The sequence below is a fragment of the Lactuca sativa genome, chromosome 1 (genome assembly GCF_002870075.4).
Source record: "Lactuca sativa cultivar Salinas chromosome 1, Lsat_Salinas_v11, whole genome shotgun sequence".
In the NCBI taxonomy this organism is placed as follows: domain Eukaryota; kingdom Viridiplantae; phylum Streptophyta; class Magnoliopsida; order Asterales; family Asteraceae; genus Lactuca; species Lactuca sativa.
Window position 1 is genome coordinate 160,569,965 of NC_056623.2, and position 11,325 is coordinate 160,581,289.

Below are 11,325 nucleotides of genomic sequence, written 5' to 3' on the forward strand. Positions count from 1 at the left end.
GCAAAAGTTGTTTTTCTTTTGAACGTTATGTAGTAACAATATTAATAAAAAATAAAATGGGAGTGCCCCAACCGAGAAATGGTGATTACATGTTTTTGATGTTTTTCCTTTTCTTAGGCCATGTTTGTTTTTCATCTGTTTGTTTTTCATCTGACCGTCAGACCTATTGGGCTGACTCGGTCAGCAATATTTGTTTGATATAAGAACTTGACCCATCTGACTCGGAAATAAGCATCTGACCGGGACCAGGAAAGGGATTCAATACCAGCTGACTGAGGAAAGCAAAAAACGTTTCCATCCCGTTACCATTGTCCTAACACATCATCTCCTTTCTCTCGCAACCTGCAAGCACCGATAAAAGTTCCTCCTCGTCTTAACAGGTAAACATCGATTTCTCCCTCGTCATCTGATAATAGTTCCGATTTCTACCATGAACGATTGTTGTTGTCTCGATTTCTGCATCTATTTCATCCATTATTCCCGATTTATGCATCGATTTCATCCATTATTCCCGATTTCTGCATCGATTTCTGCCATTATTTCGGATATTTGTATCGATTTTTGTTGTTTAGATTGTTGTTTCAATTTCTGTTGAATGTTTCATTGTTGTTAAAAGTTTTTTCCTGTTAGGAGCTGTTTGGTATAGAGAATTGAAAGTTTTTTTCTTGTAGGGGTTGTTTGAATATTTGTTGCTATTATTAGGTTCAACATGGAGTCATAGTTGCAACTGTTGCTGTGAAGTTTGTAATAGATTAGGTAAACTCACATTAAAATGAATTCAAAGATTTCATTACAAAATGCATTGCTATGTACAATGTTTCCCTGGAGTTGTCTGGATTTCAATGGTGATGGTTATCGACAATATTGCCCTTTTTGGAAATCATGAACATAGTTGTAATCTAGGGTGAAAAATTATTGATGATTGAAATATGGCTGCAAAAGTGAGGTTTTATGAGGTTCTATTGTTGTTGAAAGTTTTTTTTCTTGAACTTTTGACTTTTGTTGTTGATATTAATAAATGTTAAGCATTTGCAATTGATTTGGTTGTTGTTCAGTTCATGTTTGCCGTTTATATGTTTATTGATTTTCCTGATTGTGTTCTTGATGAATTCATCCCTTTGCTTATTATTATTGAAAGGGTAAAATGATCATTTTCATCAGTAAGCATATGCAGTCAGATTGACAATCAAACAACATAATTTCTTACTTAATAAGGATTTCTTACCCAGACATATCTTTCCCAGTTAGCGCTTTTCCAGTCAGCAACTATCAAACGGGACCTTATACTATGATTAGTCTATAAACACCGAATTTAGTGAATATTGCTTTGAAAATTTGCAAGCTATGCATAAGGAGTTTGACATTTGTATGTATTTAGTATCTTAGGAGGTGGTAATATGACCTGTATTATCCATATATTTTTTTCTAAATTTAGAGTGTTATAGTTGTATACATTATTTATCAGTATGTTTCATAACATTTTATTTGAAACAAATAATGAAATACTTATCATATATTATTTAATTATTTTTAATGATTTGAAGTATATATTAATTATAATATATTAAATATGAAGCTATAATATATTAAATATATAGTTGTAGACATGTTAACTCAATATTTCAATATTTTAAAATACTTATGATAACTCAATATTTTAAAATTTTGGTCTTAACAATATATGAATAATATTTGAATATTGTTTATTTTTTAAATCTAATAAAAAATAAATTTTGGATAAAATTGAAGATATAGAAAATGAAATTAGAAGATCTTACAAAACATACATGTAAAGTTATAAAGAATGCTAATGCTTAATTATAAAATTATTTTGTTCATGTAATTGACAAATACGAGAAATATTTATAAAAATGAAATCGTTCAAAATTTAAAAGAATTACTATTATTGTTACTTAATTGCATAATCTTTCTTCGTTGAAAGTAAGATCTATCATCAATTTCATTTTTCTCCGCCAAATTGGCATTCAACCCACCGAAATTAAGGAGATTTGTGTTATCAATGTGCTCTTTTAAGTAAGTGATATACTTTGTGCATCCCTATAAATTAATCTCATAATAAAAACCAGAATGATAAATGAACAAATTATTTTTTCGATACTTTTTTCATTTTCACTTTCTGTACCCCTACCAGATAATCATATAATAAAACCAGTGCAATAGATGAGAGAGTATAGAAAGCCATTCCAGCCCGCATCTAGGTATCTGGCTAGAAACTATTCGTCGAAAGGAACTATCCGACCGAACGAACTATTTGACACGAAAAGGAAACTAATCGCCGCATGAAAACTATTTGCCGAAAGGACTATCTGGCGTCGCCGCATCGCGCGTGTACCCTACTAGTATATATATATATATATATATATATATATATATATATATATATATATATATATATATAACTAATCTTTTTATGGTTAATAAAAAAAATCATATAACCATATTTTTTTTATTAATGTTATATTCATTTGTGAATAAATAATAATTTTTTTTCCGGAAAATTATAAAAATAAAAAAACGTCATTTTTAAGCCCTAAACAGTCCCGAATTGCCGAAAAACACTATGTGTCACGGCGAAGTGGTGAGTTTTGTAAATCACACCATTTTACATCAAATATGCGAATTTCGTTAAATTTCGAGACTAAACTTCATTACGACAATTTTTTTTGATTATGTCACTAAATTTCCATTCCTACTAGTGATGGCATCGTCATGACGTTTTATTTTATTCATATATAAATAAAGTTTAGAAAAAATTATATGAAATTACTAAGTTCAATATCACTAATAAAAAATGTTATTTTTAGTTATATGTTATTTTAGCGTTGGTGTGTAAGGGGGTGTTTGACTTAGCTTTTCACAGCCCAAAAGTCATTTTTGGAAAAATTACAAAAAGTCAGGATTTCCTAACTTTTCTAAAAAGTTCCTTTTCCTTGTATAAAAACTCCAGAAGTAGTTTTGCCAAACATCTTTTGTTGTTTTTCTTTTCCAAAAAAAGACTTTTGGGCTTTTCTGATTTTTTTTTTCCAAAAAAGACTTTTGATTGTTAAAAGCTAAGCCAAACAACCCCTAAGTTTTAAGCGGATAGAATTGTTTAAGCTAAGCCAAACAACCCCTAAGTTTTAAACGGATAGAGTTGTTTAGCCCAAAATTTGTCAATATAAACCTGTTCTCTCACTAGAAATTTCCTCTTCGAGCAAGCATTTCCCTTCTCTCTCGATTGGGTTGGATGCATTGTAATTGTTTCAAACAGAAGTTCATTTGTGTATTCTCTTTCTTGTAGTATTCGACAGCCCCAATTGGCACCGAACTACGCCATTAACCACATAATTTTTACGGGAAGCTCCGTCTTCCTTCCCATTACAGTGGTTCTTTCTCTATCTGAAAAGCGATTTGATTTATTCCGATTTTGTAATAGAAGCCGAGAAAGCGGAAAAGGGCTAATGAATCTTAACATTTTAGTAAATAGAATGCAAAACTTAATTGGTTTTTGTTTTCTCCAAATGCGTGCTCGATGCATCCTAGCGCATGCTTGCTGTCACTAATTATTTATTAGCAAATAACATAAAGCTTATCTTAACAAATCTTTTGGTATTTAATTCAATTCCTTTCATTTGGTTTCATACTTGTTTGCTTCCAATAGCTAATACATACTTATTTCCTGCAACATAAGACAAAACTTCAAAAATGGTTCCTGTGGTTTTCAAAAATATCAAGTTTAGTCCTTAAGTTCAAAAAACCTCACATATGGTCCCTGTGATTTCAAAACTTTTAACAACTAGTCCTTTTCGTTAACTCCGTTAGCTTTTGGCCGTTAATTCAATTCCTTTTGGTCAAAAGCTAACGGAGTTAATGAAAAGGACTATTTGTGAAAAGTTTTGAAACCACAGGGACTATCTGTGAGGTTTTTTGAACTTAAGGACTAAACTTAATATTTTTGAAAACCACAGGAGCCATTTTTGAAGTTTTGTCGCAACATAATTACATAATTAATTATTGTCTTCCTTCCTATTTGGCAGAAGCCTGAAAAATGTTTTTATTCGGGTTATTTAAGAAATATGAAGGGTAAGTAATACAAAACCTTTCCTTTTCATATACATTTTGTATACATGATTAGTTAGAGTAAATCACATTAAATGCAGTTGATGCAAGAAGTGGCAAGGTACTTCCATTGATTTGATTGTTAGTTTTACACTTATGGTCCTTTTAGCTTAGCATTTTTCTTTGGGTTTGGTCCGAAAAGGAATCGGTTAGCAAATTTTATGCTTCTTAACTTTTTTAGTCTCTGATTTCTTAAAATCCAACTATTCGGCTTTTAATTTTTCTTATGACCATTTTGCCCTTCACCAAATTCATTAATTTTTTTTCTAAACTATAAATTATCTTTAAATGTAAGTTTTGTATAATTTTACAATTAAAATGAAATTTTGTACTTGGTCCACTGATATTTTTTTTTTTGGTTATTTTGTTTTTGAGTTTTCTAAATCCACCCAAGTCCAATAAACGATGTCTAATGGGGGGAAGTGTCTTTTTTTGTGCTACATAACACTATAAAAGTCGATGACCATTTTACTGAAAATTGGCCGATTGTTTGATAACTATTTTCCATTTAAAGTATAAAGGTCAAAAAGCTATAAGAATATATAATCTATTTGTTACAACTTACAAATAGTGATGTAGATTCATTAATATTTGATATATATAAATACTAATGCAAAGTTAGAAACTGCCATGATAAAAAGGGCCAATACAATAATTCATTTGGAATCATCATTGATTATGTAAGACAATTAGGACGATTAATATAAGATCGTATGCATGCACTTGCTATGTATTTAATATAAGATGTCTTTATGAAATTTGTTTGATATAAAATGATAAAATTCTAAAGAATTTCTATAAGAAATAATTTACATAGAAAAAATCTCAAATTTTCATTTTAATGCAATAAGTGGAAATCAGTTTAATTAAAATGGTATATTAATATGTGTATGTGTATATTTTTATAACAATTCACACGTTGCTATTTCTTTCATTTAACCTTTAAAACATAATACATGTAGTGCTCGCTTATGCTCTCTTTTGCAAGTATGATGACTGATGAGTAGACGTTGTGTTTGCAGGTTATTGATTTTGAGCTCGGTTTCGTTGACCTACTCAAGTTATATATCTTTAATAGCAACCTACATTTTAACTACTTTCCGATTATAGAAATGTACTTTTAGTTTGACTTTAATATCATCCTACTACTATACCAAGATTCTTATCGGCAATCTTTCAAATTATTGGTTTGATTGTTAGAGTGGATTACACTAAAAGCAAGGGACTTCCATTGATTTGATTGTTAGTCGGAGTAAATTACACTTGTGGTCCTTTAGCTTAGCATTTTTCTTTGGGTTTGGTCCGAAAAGGAATTGGTTAGCAAATTTTATGTTTCTTAACTTTTTTAGTCCCTGAATTGTTAAAATCCAACTATTTGGCTTTTAATTTTGCTTATGACCATTTTGCCCTTGCACAAAAAACAAAAAATTAATATTTTATGGAACATGCAAACAAGGTGCCAAATTCAGGGATCAAAAATGATCATAATCATAGCATGCACAGGTAGAAGTCCATTGGTTTTCAAGGGTGACACCAAAGGACCAGGAAGGCTCCGCAAGGATAGATGCATCGTGATACTAGAAAAGTTATTTGATGATACGTTTTAATAAAAAAATAATTTTCTTTTGATATATAGGTTGACATTCATGAACAGTTGGATTATGAAATTGCTAAACAAAATATTAAATTGGACCAACGAATTGATGTTAATAATGTTAATACTAATGTGTAGATCCAAATAGGAAATCCCCCAAAATATTAGTAGATAAAAATGAAAATGACTTCCAACAGAGATGTGAACAATGTATTGAAATTCCAATCAAACATGTCAATTACAATTACCATATCCCTACCCTATGGGTGCAAAAATGGTGAACATTTCATCAGAAAAAAAAAACAAAAGAATTACTTCTCCATTAGAGGTTGGAGTATTACCCTTGTGCTAATTGGGCCACGAATTTCGTCACAAAAAAAAACAAAAGAATTACTTGTTAAAGACCATCACTAACCCAATAGAACAAATATTATCTAGAAGACTTTAGCTTGTTCTAGAATGTTCTAGAAGATTCTAAAACATTATGGAAGACTCCGGAATAAACCGAAAGAGTCTAGAATACTCTAGAACGACATGGAAGACCCTGGAAGGTTATGGATCATTCTAGAAGACACTGGAGCATCCTAGACCTCTCCAGAACATGGAAGAACATTCTAGAAACATAAGGAAGCTTATAGAGTATGTTAGATAGTTCTAGAGTTATCTAGTAACTAATAAGTGTATACAAGTATCTAGAACTTTCATAAGAAGCCTATAAATAGGTATGGAGCTCATTTGCTCCAAACCATCCAAGAAAGCTCAAAGAAAGTAAAGTGTATAGTAGTCTCACAAAGTGTAATTTCTTCTTAAGTGTCTTAATAAAATTGTTGTTGTTGTTTCCCATATACATACTGTAGAGGTGGCAATCATGTCGTGTCGTGTCGAAACACTAAATGGGTTGAAAGTGCTTGACGCTAACCCGACCCATTTAATTAACGTGTTGGGTCGTGTCAACCCGTTTATTTTCATGTCGAGTTCGTGTTAGGTTTCGGGTTAGGGCTATACCTTGAAATATGTCGTGTCATGTGAGGTTAAAAGCTTGACCAGGTTGAAAGAGTAGGAGTTGGGTAGGCGGAGAGGAAAAACTAATAGTTTGGAGGCATAATAGATGAAGTCATAGCAAGTTCAGATGACAAAATTAAAAGAGTGGGAGTTGGGGAAGCGGATGAAAAGGTCGCGAGGATGTGAGAGTGGTGAAAGAGACTGGGTAGTTTGGGAGAGAATGGAAAAACTGAAATTAAGTCTTGATCTAGACGGCCTAGTCATTTCAACATTACAAAACGACTCAATTCAAAGGTTTTCGTTTACTTATGGTTTTGGTTTTGTATCTTTCTAGTTTATTTAAATAATTAAAAAATTTGCATATAAATAAACGGGTCATTTTCGAGTTGAAATTCTCAACCCTAACCTTACCCGTTTAATTTTCGTGTTGTGTCGTGTCAACCCGTTTATTTAAACGGGTTGAAATATCTTACCCAAACCCGTTTATTTCGTGTCTGGTTCGTGTTGGGTTTCGTGTCGTGTCAATTTTTGTCACCTTGAGTCGTGTTCAACATTACTTCTCCATTAGATTTTAGAGTATTAACCTTGTGCTAATTGGGCCACGAATTTTTATATGATTTGGGCCAAGTTTTTCATCCGTTGGTAAATGGGCTCTTGTTTGCACCACTTGGGCCTCCGATCTCAAAGTCCGGGGTAAGAAAACCGAACCCATATAGGAGGTGTTGCTGATACCATTCGTTGTCGAATGCGGCTTAGAAATTATAATCGTTGTCCTGGTTGCCGCCATTTCCTCTTCCCAGTCTGGAGCCAACTTTGATATGAAAACCTGCTTGATTTCCAACGCCTTCAATCTCAGATAGCCACGGTGGATGTTGTGCCGGAATTTGTTGACGATATTCGGTTTCACCCCTCTACAAATCACGGCCAATGCCGTCGTTTCATCCTCCCAGTCCAGAGTCGGCGTTGATATGAAAACCTGCTTGATATCCGACGCCTTCAGACTCAAATACCCACGGTGGACGCTGTGCCGGAATTTGTTGATGATATTCAGTTTCACCCCTCTGCAAATCACGACCAATGCCGTCGTTTCCTCCTCCCAGTCCAGAGCCAGCATTGATATGAAAAACTGGTGGATTTAGGTGACGTACCAACAGATTGAAATGTTGACGATTATCAGTTTCATCGATCTGCAAGCGATTGCCGTCATTTTCTCCTCCCAGTCCGGAGCTGGCGTGATATTGCCACCTTGATGTTGAAAACCTACTTGATTTAGGTTCATGCCGCCTTCGCTTTGAGATCCCGACGGTGGAGGTTGTGCAAGATTTTCTGTTTCACCAATACGCAATTGAGAAGAAGTTTGAGATGCTCCTCCACTACAATCAACCACCGCATTGTTACTTGGTCCTCTTTGGGTATTTATGTAGATTATAGAAAGCACAAAGCGATTTGGAGATTGTGTTCTGGTCCCATTAAGTAAATACTTCGCCATCTGCCATGAGGTATTGGTCGTTGGAGCAGGTGGTAGGCCTTCACGATAATAGAATGAGTTCTTGACACCGATTTCCCCAACCTCATCACGTAGGGTTAGCTTGTGTTTCAATTTCCATTCTCCATTCCCATTTTTCCTATACCTCCGATAATGGGAGCGGCGGTGGTCTCTTGGAGAGAAAAACAACCATTCACCCTCAACAATTTGAGGATGGTTCGCTGTTTTCAAAAATGAGTTCAAAAATCCATATTAACTAAATAAAATAGTCAAGAACTCTATGAAATTACCTGTAACAGATGACGGATGTCCAGAGTAGACATCTATTTCCAAAATCCTGATAGGTAGCGCTTACTCGTTAATTTTCCTCAAAAGATAATCAATGATAAACTCCCTATCTGTAGGGTGATATCTGTATCCTCTGGGAATGATGCTACAGTAATATGCATCGTCTCTTGCTACTGAAGTGTCAGGTATCCTTGTTGATGTCACCGGCGGTGGTGGTGGTGGCGGTGGTGGGGGTGTTGGTTCTCTGTGACAATGGCAGTCACAAAAACTAGAACAAGAGCAGCAAGTACGAAGGCAATGGGAAGCCATTGTTGTCGTAGGTAAAGAACTATGAAATGTAGGGTTTATGACTGGAAGTCTGAGGAATTAATAGATTTTGCCGGGCAGCGATGATTGCCGGTCATGACGCATCAACGGTCACGCAAAAAAACACTTTTACCCATGTATTTATCTTTTTTGATTTTCTTATTGTTTCAAAAACCGTTAATCCTTTATTGTTAATATTATTAGACGGAATTTCAAAATGATTCGATGTGGTTTTTAGGAATCTCAATTCAAGGAAAATCATTGGTTCTTATTGTTTCAAAAACCGTTAATCCTTTATACTATTCCATTAACTTTTAGATGTTAAATACGTGCAAAAAAACACTTTTACCCATGTATTTATCTTTTTTGATTTTCTTATTTTTGTTTTTGTGACTTTTAATCATAAAATCGGTTCTTCTTCTTGGGCGTCGACTACCACCGCGCAAACCAACCCCAACGACGCTCAAACCACCTCCGACGTCTAGCCTCATCATGATTTTCCAAAAAGTGGATCAAAAGCCAAGTTTCAAAAAGAAAAAGAAAATCACAATTGAGAGTAGAGATTAAAAATTGGGTTTAATTGTAGATCTAAAAACAAATTTTCAACTATTTGAGACTAGAAAATAGGATCCCAACTCATTGTCAGTCACTTATATCCAAAACCAAAAATAACTTAATATTTTTGTCACACAAATACTACCCAAGAACTCAATCAAACAAAATAAAATGGTTTTTTTAGAGATTTTACAATCCAAAACTAAAAGGAATACCCTAAATCTAAAAACCAAGAATTGAAAAAACACTACACGTCATCGTTGCAAAGGGGTCGCTAAGGTGGTGGTGATTCTAGTTGGAGACATGGAGGGAACGATAAGAACAAGATGCAGTTGGAGTTTCTAAAGTTGAAGACGATTTAGTTGGACATGCAAAAATTGATGACGATGGTGGCCAAACCTACTCAACACAAACAAAAATGATGGAGGTAAGGAGACCATCGTTCCTCCGCCTCGCCTCTTTCTCGTGAGAAGGGCTACGAATCGAGGCGAACTTGAGCTTTTATAATTTAAACGAATCGGTTATTGTAATATATTTTTTTAATTAATAGAAAAAATTTCAGAGGTGCCTTCTTCTTTTATTAAAAATAAATTTACTGTCAAATGGCTCTTTTTTTTTTTGTCGGGGACCTCAAACCGGTTTGTAACGCCCTGTACACCTCTCTATACAGATGCAATGTGTATTATTCACGTACATAGAAAAGAACAAAGTAAAGGATTCAGGACTTACTTCTGATCTGATATGTTTGAAGGAAATGTGAAGAAGGGTACAACTTAAAAAGGTTATACCATGCCAAGCATCGTGTATTATAGCATCCTACATATTTTTATTTTTTTAATTACTGGATTGTATTTTGGATTCTTCTCTAGAAAGGCATTGTTATTTGGGGGAAAAAATAAAGTAGCTGATTGATTATAACATTCTATGTAACATCCCAAATTTCGAGTCCAAAAATTTCATTTTAATTAACTGATTATAAAAACATTCATAAGAAAACTACGTAAAAATATATCATTCTGTAAATCAATATATCATGTCTGAAAACCCAAATCATAAAATAGCAACATGTCAGAGTACAATCCCAGAATATCTCAAGTGCGGAACATCAATGCGTGTGTGTATGATGTGCTGCTACCGCGCCAGCTCCTTCCCCTTCGCTGAAGAGGTACCTGAAACCAAAACTGTAAACCGTAAGCACGAAGCTTAGTGAGTTCCCCCATCGTACCGCACACCATACAATCATATATCATACATACTGCCAGGCAATTCTGGGGTGCCCGACCTACCCGGTACGACCATTCTGGGGTGTCGACCTACTCGTGTCAAGCCATTCTGGGGTGCTGACCTACCCGTCGGTCCTAACTACCGACCCTCGGGGACTATTCCACCCCTACTGCTACTATCACATATATCATAACATAAACACACTATCAGACATATCTGGGGTGTCCGAACTACCCTTTGGTCCTAACAACCGAACTTAGAGACTATTCCCCTCCTACTACCACTATCACATATAACATATCGGGCCAACATATAAGCATATCATCACATACTGTCAGACATATCTGGGGTGCCTGACCTACCCTTCGGTCCTAACAACCGAACTCTACTACTATCACATATAATATATCATGCCAGCATATAACATATCAGGTAGTGGCAAACCTAGATGATATCACAAAGACAATCATCTATCATACAAATCCTACTGGTGGGCCGACATTATGGCCGTAGACCCACCGCTACTGGAAGGTAACTCGCCTCGTTCGAGTAGCTGCTGATAATTTGTGCGGGAAATCTCTGTCTGCTGCTGCTCCGGAAATCCTCCGGCTATAATCCCCACAAAACACTCAGTCAAAACCTGATATCTACTCTTAGGGTAAAATGACTATTTTACCCTTGACCAACTCCAAGTCAAAGTCAAAGTCAACTTTCAGTTGACCCGACTCGTCGAGTTGGGCCGCCAACTCGT

The 11,325-nt window shown here is 34.7% G+C and overlaps 1 long non-coding RNA gene across 1 annotated transcript; it reads left to right on the forward strand.

Moving 5' to 3' along the window:
- Positions 1-259: 259 nt before the first annotated feature.
- LOC122196562 (uncharacterized) lies at positions 260-5,469 on the forward strand. Its single transcript, XR_006188628.1, has 3 exons — positions 260-380; positions 4,038-4,083; positions 5,142-5,469. It is a non-coding gene; the product is annotated as an uncharacterized LOC122196562 (long non-coding RNA).
- Positions 5,470-11,325: the final 5,856 nt, after the last annotated feature.